Source organism: Pseudophryne corroboree, chromosome 10, assembly GCF_028390025.1.
Source record: "Pseudophryne corroboree isolate aPseCor3 chromosome 10, aPseCor3.hap2, whole genome shotgun sequence".
Taxonomy (NCBI): Eukaryota; Metazoa; Chordata; class Amphibia; order Anura; family Myobatrachidae; genus Pseudophryne; species Pseudophryne corroboree.
Window position 1 is genome coordinate 333559644 of NC_086453.1, and position 12030 is coordinate 333571673.

Sequence of the window (12030 nt, forward strand, 5' to 3'; positions counted from 1 at the left end):
ACAAGTGGACACACAAATGGGCCCTGAGTTTTGGACACGTTGGTCCACACAACAGGTGCAATACTGCGCAAGCCTCAACACCCACAGCCAATACCTGTCAAGTCTGCCCCATCATCTGCCTAGACTGAGTCGCAACTCAGGCAGACTTATAGTGCAGGTGGGCAGAATCGCAAACTCCATGGAGCAGATGAGGGCAGACAACAGCCAAATGCAGTCAAACCTCCAACGCATCTTGGATGAACAACAGCGGCAGCAACATCCACTCATCCAGATCATCCAACATAACCAAATGATAAATGAGAACCTATCACGAATGATAGCAAACAGCACTGCCGCTAATACGCAGCTCACAGCAAGCTTGAACAATTTAAGTCAAAGCCTAAGTGTGTTGGCATCACACCATGTGACATCGAGCTCGGGGACAACTACACCAAGCCACACCCCAGTTCAATCCCCAGTTCGACGCTCAAGTCGAACTCGCACCAACGAGCCACCACAATCCTCGGCACCCAGCACACAAAAAAAACACAAATAATAATGCGTACACAGAATTATTTTAAATTATTTTAAATACATAAATTAGTGTGTGAAAATAAAGATATTCTTAACACGGAATATGTGTATTGTTTAATTGGCTCCACAAACCACTTCCACATTAGTGTCTTGGGCCAGATGTGTATTGGTATAAATATATTGCCTGCCCCTAGGTGTCCTCAGCTCAACGTGTGTCTAATCTATGGCACCAAGCACATTGGCCATGGCAGCAAGATCACATAAAGCTACCATGACTGCATGCCACTGCAACTCCAGGGTAGGGAAGCAGAGAGAGGCATCTATGTGGCCATCCAAGACATCCAAAACCTGAGTGGACATTCCAAAATTAAAGGTGAGTGTTATGACCTGTAATCAATACAATCATGTGTTCTATTACATTACAGAAGCACCACTTAGACATAGACGTGTATGTATGCTTTAACTCACCTGAATTACATATTTCTAAAAGGTGGCCTGTGAGATACTAATGACATCGCTAGTCACAGGCTGGAAGCTGCCAGTAGCCATAAAGTGCAACACAGGCAGGAGTTTGTGCAGGCCTGAGACAGAGCGAGAGCGTGCTGTCTCAGGGTCTAGGTTCAGTTTGACAAGGTCGTACAGAGGGAAAATGTTAATTACATTTAGTCGGAGCATCTGTATAACATGCTCATCAGCAAATTTGTTATGGTTTAAACGCCCACTAAAACAACAAGCCATGGCCAGCCTACGCGGAACATGTACAACCTGCTGACCATGTTGATTTTCCTGGCCTGGGTTTATTGTAGCCTCATGGAGCAGTGTCAGGTATCCCCCAGCAAACAAGACAGAAGTACTATACACAGTAGCAGCCATTTCAGATTGAGAGTGGTGAAAAATGTGTTGGGGCCCCTTTTAAAGGTCCAAAAAGTCAGGTGTGACTAATGTAGAATTGGCAACACATGTAAACACGCTTCTCAAAAGCAGGTCTACTTTTTTTTAGGCTCTTTGTACGATTAGTATTTATACACGGCCGCAAATGCATTTTCACGCAAGAGATTTCAAATATGAATGGTTAGTAAATGACCGTGTTCAATACCTAAACAGCCGCGTTTGACTGATGGTGTATTCATTCGTATTTTTACTACACAGTCGTAATAAAAATACGAATGCCCTCATCACTGCCGTGATTTGAGTTTAGTAAATTCCCGAGATGACACTTTGAAGAAAAAACACCATCTCGGTCAAAATCGGGAGCTTAGTAAATATACCCCAATGTCTGTATTTCCAAATATAAGGACATATTTCAGAAAGGCTATGAACAGAGCTTTTCTGAAGAAATATTTGTAATACACAGTGTTTGCACAAAAGGTCTTAAGCCGCTTTACACGTTGGCAGATCTCTAAGGTGAGACTACGGCAGGCAGTTCTTACCCCAAAGAGCTTCAAAGCATACCAAAAAACTACAACAGGATTTACAAAGTGGAAAATATTTAAAAAAAATAAGATGGACAGAGGTCGGAAATACGCATTAGTCAAGTGGCGTTGATACCCCACAAAATTTAACAGTTAGGTCGCAGCATCGAAGATAAAAGATATATAAACAAAGAGATATGATGGATGATAAATCGTTCTACATAACACTGCCGAGTAACGCCTCAGCCACTACAGTTCCGCAAAATAAGATTTCTAAGTCTACGACAAAGTTGGTTAAACCAACGTAAATGGTGAATGGGAAGTGGCTCTTACAGAAATACAATATCCACACACATGGAATACATTGGATGTACAAGATTGTATGATGCAAACATCAAAATGAGATGAACCTATTGTGAGTGTCATGACCGTGTGGGTGAAACCAGGCTTTTATGAAACAATCGACATGCTACTCAAGGTAATCTATGCCGAAATTGCACAACATAAACTGGAGGGTGGGTTAACACTGTGCCACGAGCCCTTGGAATGAACGGTATCATTCGATAGTAAGCCTTTGTATCAAGTCATCGCTGGCGCTAAACTGACAATGATGCTGGGGTTACAGCCTAAAACCAAGTTTTTAAAGTCATGCGTAGACATCAACGGCGGTCAATATATATTGTACGTGTACACAGACATTACTGAGCACCAGAGGGTCGGTGACGGTTATATACTGCTCCTGCGGACTGTTGAAATAAATGGTCATAAAAACAAGATTGTCACTATACAATGCGAGAAGCCCGATTACCTACCATTGTGCAAAATGCATTTTGACCTGATAGCCAGAGATAAAGAACGACTAGAACGAGAACATCGCATTTAAGTTTGAGAAAACGAACATGAAACTACACTTCAGACAATGCAAAACCGAAGTTTATTAAATACCATGGTCGCTATTAAAAATTATGGCAATCCTGTTCTCTATGTGCAATATTATAAAGCTCAAGCCGGAAACAGATTACCTGGCTTTCACGGCAGCGCATACATGTATGGTTGCAGTTTAGGTGGCATTTTTCGAAGTCTGTTCAGAAAAGCTGTGCTGCTTTTCCAAAGAGGCCTGGAGATAGCAAAACCCCACGTGAAGAACGCAGCATGCAATATCACAAAAAACTTAATTGGACAAGCTACAACGGTTGTTGTGAATAAATTACACGAGGCGAATCAAGCAAAGCAAGACAAATATGGCTTGATTCATATGCGGAAGGGGGCGGCTAAAAGAAAACGGAAGCATTCGACGCAACTTCTGCCTTTGTGTATGCCTCTTGGGCAGGCGAAACTTAAATAATAAAAAGAATCCGAAGCGGAGGGTTGGTGATATTTTTAAGCATGTCTTTCATACACAATGAATTCATGGAATGTGCAAAATCTGAGCTTGACCTTTTTGACAAACGCAAACCAGCGTAGAGAAGAGTCTATACATCGAAGTTCAAGCTTTAGCGGCATTATCCAAGAGAGGACCACTTGAATTCTATATAGCAGCCAGCGGTGAGCACTACTACGATTTGAACAACATGTTGCTGTACAAAACCTATAAGATTGTACGGTCCGATAACAATCTGATACCGCAAGGGGCACGGGAAGCCCTTATTAATTACCCCATGGCAACTTTATTCACCCAGGTGGATGTTTCTTTGAGTGATAGACTCATGTCACAATCCAATAATCTTTATGCTGATAGGGTCTACAGAGAGACCATATTGAATTATAGCTAAGATGCATTATCCACAAAACACACAACAGGATTATTTTACAAAAATGTGGCTGGAGAACACAACACCAGGGTGCTGGATGGGCTAAACACTGGATTTATAAAAGAGCAATGGCGCAAAGTCAAATGGTGGAATTACTAGGCCCACTACACTGCGCCATTTTCCATCAACATAAGCTAATCTTATACACAGTTGATTTGAAGATAAAACTTACCAGAAACAGACTCATTCTGCTTAATGTCGGTGGAGCCGAACCCCTTTAAAATTCAGAGAGTCACAGCATCCCTGTTTGTGAAAAGAATTCAGGTCTCACCAGCCGTACGGATCGGACATACTCAGGCGTTGTTAAACGGCAACGCAAAATATGCAATTGATTATTTTGGTATGAAAATATACAGCGTACCAGCGGGAAGTAGAGTATTTAATTTAGAAAATCTGTTTTTAGGCCAGGTACCGAAAACAGTTATAGCTGCATTTGTAGACAGGATCCCTCTACGTTTTGAAAATAAAAATGTAAACTTTGCATCCCTTTACCTGGATCGAACCCCCGCATCCAGCCAAGCCGTTTCAACCCGACTTTGAACACAGTAATGCGGTTCGTGAGAACATGTTAATCATACAGATCACAAATAAGCAGAAATCAGTTTCAGGTATACTAATTGACCATTAAGAGTATCTCAAAGGTTACATGCTATTCACTTTTGATCTTTCGCCTGAACAGGAATGCGCTGAGCACCTCTCGCTAATCAGAACGGTGAATCTACGTGCTGAATTCCGTTTTGCTGAAGCGTTAGACAGGACAGTCAATGTGATAATATACGCATTATTTGATAATATCATCTAAATGAATCAAATGCGTGATGTGCTGTACGATTATCTATAAATGAAAAAATTATTTTAATATTTATTGAATATTTTAACAAATGTATTGCATATTTTAGCAAACCTCATTATGCAACAGCAAGATGAACACATTGCAGATAAACTGCATACTGTACACAGACCCAATGACACGGCTATTTTTTAAAGGGACCTTTCCATGCAATATATTACCAACCGGTAAACTGTTGTAATACCCCTTCCCATTTGTAATCAACATGCATATGCATCAGCGGACCGCCAGGGGAGTACTGGTTGGCCGTTTATTTTAACTTACAGCATGAATATTACTTTTTTGATTCTTACGAGCTAACCCCTGACAGCACCCTATTCCCAAAGGCTATAATGCAATTTTTAAACTTGAATTCAAGAAGTATTTTAATAGCACCGTTTGCGGTCAATATTGTGTATACTTTATATTTTTCATGTGCAAAAATGACAAATATGTGGATGTACTGGCCCGTTTTAGTGTTGATACAAAACGTAATGATCGTATCTTTTCAAATTTTGTAAGATGTCTTCCAAGAAGTCATTGTCTGAGTCAGTATGCAGATAGATATATACAGGCTTGTGTAACTTGTAACCAACGTTATGTGTGAAGTATTTTATGTACAATGCATCATAGCTATGATGATTTTCTAATAAAAAGCGATTATGATGTGTTGTACATAAAACGCTTCACACACAACGTTGTGTTTGAAGCATTTTATGTACAATGCTGCATTGTTTGTGTAATTTGTAATACACATTGTGTTAGAAGCATTTTATGTACAATGCTTCATATCTATGATGATTTACTTATAAACAACGTTGTTTATTAAACTTTATATTGCATGACTGTTGGGTTCTTTTGTGTACATCAATTAGAAACAAAGAACAAAACGTTGTTTTATAAATCATAATTATTGATATATGCAAATTATAGTTACAGTAATATAGGCATTGAATAACATGGTAAAGCTTCACATTTAAAACATTACATAAAATATTATTGACACAATAAAAGTTAAATATTGTAGTGCAAAATATCCACACAAAATACAGTGTATAAAAATAGTATAAATTTGTTATATGTTTTAGTGTCAGCCACAATATATTTATGGATATTTTCCTAGGTAGTAAGTAGCCGTGCGGCATTGTTAGCCCTGGGGAACTTAAAACATTTATAAAGGCTTTTTTTAAGGGTTTGTAGCGACATGGGCGATGTTACACTACCATCAGAGTCATCCTGCTTCTCGGCTTTTAAGCAATTTATGTACATTCTATTTACTGTATTACCAATGACAGTGGATGGTATATTTAATTCAGACATAACCCGCATAAATTCAGGCCAACTGTTCGGGTTATTACGGCTTGACACACCGTGGTTTTGCGTGATTCTTCTTACTAAATCTAACATGTTTAAACCTGGTACAGCTCTGCCTTTATACAGATACTTGCATTTAGTGTTCCAGTCTGTGATGTGTTTAGAGTGCGTCAGTTTTTTTTCATACCTAGCATTAACACCGCTCAAAATATAATGATAAACAGCATCGGTATAAACTGGATGTGCCAAACTATTTGGTTTATCAATGGCATTTGCAATGGGCGATTAAAAGAGCTAAAGTTGACATTTCACTATCAGCCTGTTTACTCGCACCAGTTACCTCTGCAACAATGCTGTATATATTTTGCATTTTCATATTCTGATAAATTGTTATTCTGTAGTATTTTCACGATCTCTACATCTAGACCATGCGTGGCTGTTTTACTTATGTCGTCGCTGCTCGGCCTGTTATATAAATGGTCCAGATACATTTTATCAGCATACTCCAATAGCGATTAGACAATAGGCCTGTAATTAATGGAATAGCAAAACCAAGCAGCAATCCGATAAATCCACCTGACAGTTTCACAAACCTCTTCATTTTTTCCAATGATACATTTTTTATAAGCTCTCACTTCTTTTTAAGGTAGTTCAACTGTCGTTGTGACAATGGTATTTAACCTTTAAGCATGTTGAGTGCTATCTCACAAATAGCCATGACTAAATAGTTTGAAGCATTGTATAAAATAGCGTTTCTTTGGGACGGGCTGGCTTTAATTAACATTTTTAAAAGTGCCCAATTATGCCTTATCAATACTGACATGTTCACCGTTGTTTTATAGATAGAGATGGCTGTATACTCATCGATCCAAAAGGACCACAGAGTTCCGGATACTCCTAAGGAACAAGTTCAGGATCAGTCCGATACCTCAGTCCACCAGGTAAAAAGAAGAAGCCACACCGCTTAATGCATTTCGAACCCTGCTGGGTTCTTCCTCAGAAACTTGTTCCTTAGGAGTATACAGCCATCTCTATCACCAGTGTTACTACATGCATTTAATTTTCTTGTGTTTGTGAGTGCATATATTTTATTAAAAAATCTTTTCCCTTTGAATGGGAGTCTGCACCATTGCTTCGCCTTATTCTGTTTCAGCCTAAAGCTCTGGTGGATATCAGAAGAATTCAGTAGAAATATTTCCCTTCAAGCTAAAGACTCGTATACGCCTTTAACCCATTGACACATTGTGAGTGTGGTATATAAAAAACCCTTTGGTATTTTTTAATTGGATGTCTGCACTATTGTGTTATTATTTTCTTGCAGTTCAGACTATCCATTATATGGTGATACCCGAGAAGTTATTGTTCTTCCCATAAAGAATCAAAAGGGAAGTAACACTCTTTTATTTCATGTAACCATTTATGACATAATCTGCGCAATTTATACACCTACCTATTTTGAAAACAGATTAATATACTATAAAGCCCATGCAGGAAAGTGAAAACACAACACTGATTTGTAGTTGCAACCGCAGGGTTCTAAGGCCTCAGTGGATTAATTCCAAAAGGTAAAACAATACAAATCATACATTACAGGCTAACAAGTAAATCTAAACCGAATAATGGCTACAGAGAATGTACATACGTGAGAATGTTCGCAAGCGCAACCCGAGTCGGTCCTCCGCTGGTCATACAGATAGCGTTCAGAGTCTTCTTACCGGCCAGGCAACAATGGTCTTTTTATGCACAACATGCATACACAATACAATGGTCACTGTAATCTCATTGTCCATTGGACACAGGGATGTGTCTCTACATTACAGAAAAGGTCATAGGTGGATTTGAAAGGGTGGGTGATGTCTTTCCCCAACTGCTCTTGTTGGTGGTATCCTCTGGATTCCTGCCGCATACATAATATACTGTAAATACAGTTAATGTTCATATTCTACTTTTGCACATAACTATACGCAGGAACAAGCGATCTTTCTCTAACCAACATCGGAATGTTACCCTCAAAATACCCTACAGCTGGATACTAGACATCACCTTCACAAACTCTACCGTAAATGCGCATACCACGCTCTAAGGCGCATAGCCATGAAAAGCTCCGTTAAGCAAATTGCGGATATGCGCATGCACGGCAGAGTGAGTGCCCGCGCAGCGGGCATGTGCCTGGGGTTAGTACGTTAGGCATGCATTACAATATTTTTCGACTTTGACAGTCCACCCTTTGGCAGTCAACAATAACTGCCACTATCTAAACATTAAACAGAAAAATGTACAATACAATATCTATAAAATAATTGGATGGTAAGATGAGAGGAGTAGGCAGGAAATGTATGACATAGTGGGATAGTAAAAGCATGTATGTATGAAATCCATGTCTGAGGGGCATGTATCATCGTGCCGTACATGTTCTAGATAAGCTTCGAGGTATTGCGAAGTATACATTAAATCCTTCTCATCCTGTATTAAGGGTCTGTAAGTGGGCCAACAAACACTACCGAGCTCTTTTCGGCTTCTTGTTCCAACAAATGGGGTGCACATTTAGTTGATGATACATGGAGGGGGAAAAAACATGTGAATGCTAATATATGTATCTATATCACCTGTCGACTATGTGTGTCACTACCTGAAGGTTGTAGAGCTGAAGATAAGACATGTATCACAAATACATTCACATAACATTCGTGTAATCGTTCTTGGGTGTTGGTTGAAGTCTTGTCCGGATGGGTGTATCTTTGCTGAAAGTGTTAATCAAAGTCTTTAGAATGTCCATCAAAGTCTTTAGAGTGTCCATCAAAGAGTCTTTTCCGAATGGATGTATAATTCATCAACGTCTCTTCCGAATGGATGTATTTTTGCTTGAGGGAAAACAAAGGAGAAACAGGTGAAAGAAACGGACCGTGGAATCACGTCTTATCACAACATTGTCTCAAATGATGGTCATAAATTAAATCAGTTGTTGTAACAATGCCCCCGCACCTCAAACTCATCACTTTGGTACTGCGCTTGCGCCGCGTTAAAATTCGAACACATCTAAATATCAAATCAATCATTACGATGACTCCCAGGATACAAAGGAGAAACTTTCCTACACTCAGGATAACATTTTGAGCCCATTCTCCTAAACCTGAGAACCAATTGCGTGGGTTCAACCATGAGACCCAGCCGGTCAGTTCATTACTCACAGCAGTAAGGGTAAGGTTGTGTCTCCTCCGGAACTCCCACTTCAATTGCAAGATATCGTCCATCTTTTGATCTATGACCTCGGTTGGGTCATCAGTGCTGTTTGTAATGTACGTGCAGCACTTCAACTATACTGAGTTGCTAAGGTGACACAGTACCCCCCTGTCACTGCTGTGATATAATTTAGAACCATCCTGTGCTGGATCAGTTCCGTTTTGTAAGCTTGCAATTCCCTCCCTGTATACCTGAAGGTGTCATCATACATCTCGGTGATATTATCTATCAGGTTCCCTAGCGCATGAATTTACCTATACTTTATAATTCCTCTGGTGGTATGGGTGATATCTAACGCGAGTAGGAATTGAATCCCGGTGGATTCGTGGATCAAATCAGAGGCTGCGTGCTCTGTCCTATCTATAAGGTGTCTCTTAACGATGTGTTCATAGTGAGTGTGAGTGTAAGGAGCTTGAGCATTGCGGTGAATGTCTTTCATCTTATTATGGGTTATGGTCATAACTTCTGGCAACACTCTTCCAATGTAACACAATCCCTCTGAGTTTGGGGCAAGCCACTTATACGCCTTCCTCCCGCATATGAAATTTGCATCATCGGGGAGAACATATGGGACAGAATATGACATTACCATATTACAAACCTTCCAAGTGAAAAATCCTATCCCTAACTCTCTCATCTGTTCAGTACACGTATCAGGCTGTATGATATGTGCACAGTACCCTGGTGATACTTCTCCAACCCGCATGGTCCTACTTCCTAGCGTATACCTGTACCGAAAATACCTTCCACTGTCGGCTATGTGGCGTATAAGTTCTGAGTCTACGATCATTCTGTCGGCTCTGTGTGAAAATACCATGGCTTGGTTATTCCATGTCACTTCCCAATTTCCCGGCTTTCGGGAATTGGAAATGTTGAAACATACTAAGGATCTATCCACATGATATTGGTGGAGCTTCAAACTAGGGGGCTTAGAAATATTAACAAAATAAGTAAAAGGGGATCAGTTTCTCTGGGTGCACTCTTTTCCCAAGACCAATAAAGATTTTTGATATCAAATCTGTGTCTTTATACTTTTATTATATATATATATATATATATATATATATATATATGTATATATTCACACTTGATTTGTGGTACCTACCAGTACCCATATGGAATAGCTCAACTTTATTAATGTCCCATATGAAGTATTATGACCCTATATTGGGCCGTAAAAGTGAAATATAAAAACAATAAAGAATAGTAGACGTGAATCAGAAAAATTGACAAATAAAGAAAAAGAGAGAATTTATTTGTCCTAGTGTCAAATAATAAAGAAGATTAAAATCAAAGCAGTGTGCTGCCTGTCATTGATTAATATTCTATATATACATAGTATTCCAATGTTGTGTTCCTAAGAAGAAAAAGTTAGGATATAATTATATATCTCTATACATGTATTTTTTATTTTTGTTATATACTCCCTTATTGGTAATACGATTCTTCCTATATCTATATCCACCTTATCGTGTTATCGTGAACAATAATTGCCCTTGATTGTCTATGAGCCTTTTATTGTTAAATAGGGACAGACTTTCCCAACATAGATATTAATGCTGTGCTTTCATCCTGCTAGACATCGTGGTTACATTCAGATGTTACACCTGGTGCCCAAATGTTATCTTGATACAAATGTTGCTAAATCTGAGCAAGATCTCTTGCTATGTTGTAACCATACTATGTTATCAAATAGAGATCTGCAGTATCTCTTTCCAAATGGAGTATAATTACAAATGACTTCTTATTGTAGACAGGAGACACATTTGGGATATTACTTGCATCCAAATATTCATGCACATATGCACAGTATATGTATGTGAAATTTATTAATTATATTGTATAGCCTTGTGTGCTAATAACATTGCACATTAATCATATACACACCTTTTGTGCTAGAAGCATTGCACATTACTCATATAAACACCATTTAGAGAGGGATCAATTCATAATCCCCTGCTTAAGTTATTATGTGTTCGTGTGCTATATAGCCCCAAAAGAAAGATGATACATCTGTGTTTAGCTATTATTCTGTATTGACAGTAATCCTGTTTGGTATTTTATAGTGTAATACACAAGTATCTAATGTTCTATGTATATACAATAGATAATTTCCTATTCTCTTTTATCAAATGCCACAGGTATATATGGAGAATCAAGCTATCTGTATTATATATTGTCACATAACACTGTACTATGCTGGCTATTATCCCTATAGACCTAAGTGTGTAGATAAGTATCTGCTTCTAGGTACTAAAGTAATTTATATGCAGTGTCCTGTCGCTGTACAGATAGTGGGTAAATTGCTGTTATCTTTGATCGAATGCCACGGCATATGTAAAAAGCCGAGGCTGTCTGTGCTGGAGGTTATCACATGTCACCACACTGTACTGCACTCGCTGCTGTTCTAAACACTTAAGGGTATCTTGCACAAACAAAACAATAGGTGGGTGATGCATTGGAATACAGTGCTAACTAATTACATTCATATTATCTAGCAGCGCACGGCTAGTCCCTATGCGCATTTCACTCTGTTAGAGCTTCGTCAGGGCTCTAGTGACCGGCGCCCGCCTCATGATGGGTTTATATAGGGAGAGGGAGCCAGTAGAAATCTATTAAATTATTCGTAGCCAATCTGTTGCTCGTTCTGGGGATTTTCAAAACCCCCGTCCGTTACCGCATATCATAGCGGCTCCGTCCTGCAGCGGTGTCAATTAACTTTTCAGCGTGTGCACACAGGTGCACTCAATAATTCTGTTACTCACACAGTTTCTTTATACATATAGAGGACCCTGTGTTCTGGGTATGTAATAATCATATCCATGTTATAATATATATGTCACAGACTCCACCTCAAAAATGTTTTTAAATGAGGAAACGTAGTATATTTGACATTTATACTCAAAAGGAG